Here is a 693-nt window from a genome sequence, read left to right on the forward strand (position 1 = left end):
CAGAATTGGAGATTTGTCGAGCATAAAAGAAGGTAAACCAGTTGTTCTTTTGTTAGTAAACAAGATGGTGCAACTTTTATCTGCATTATATCTTAATCTCCACCTTTTCGCATAGTCGGAAATTGTATCAAGCAGCTGTTGCATTGAATGATGCGAGTTAGACATTACAGTTGTGTCATCTGCTAATAAGACACAAGGCAGGTGGAGGTCGACAAGATTTAGACCTCACAAAGTGTAATCTAATTCCGTGATCAAATCATCTATTATTACAAGAAAGAACCAGGCAGACAAGATACGGCCCTGTCCTACACCCTGCCTAATATCGAAGCGTTTGGACAGCTTGCCCGCATATAAAACAGAGCTTGTTACTCTCTCAAACGAATCTTTCATGATGCGCCAGGTCTTCCTTTTGATGCCAAGTCTGTACAACTTGTAGAATAACCCGTTATGCCAAACTGTGTTGAAGGCTTTAACATTATCAAGAAATGTAGCATAGACAGGAGTATTTTTATCCAAATAGTAGCTTATAGATTCTTTGTATGTATGCATACATGTATGTATGTATGTATGTATGTATGTATGTATGTATGTATGTATGTATGTATGTATGTATGTATCTCTGTATGCATCTCTGTATGTAAGCATGGATTCATGCATGTATGTATGTATGTATGTATGTATTGTATGTATGTA

Source organism: Sinohyriopsis cumingii, chromosome 14, assembly GCF_028554795.1.
Source record: "Sinohyriopsis cumingii isolate HCF-2022 chromosome 14, ASM2855479v2, whole genome shotgun sequence".
In the NCBI taxonomy this organism is placed as follows: Eukaryota; Metazoa; Mollusca; class Bivalvia; order Unionida; family Unionidae; genus Sinohyriopsis; species Sinohyriopsis cumingii.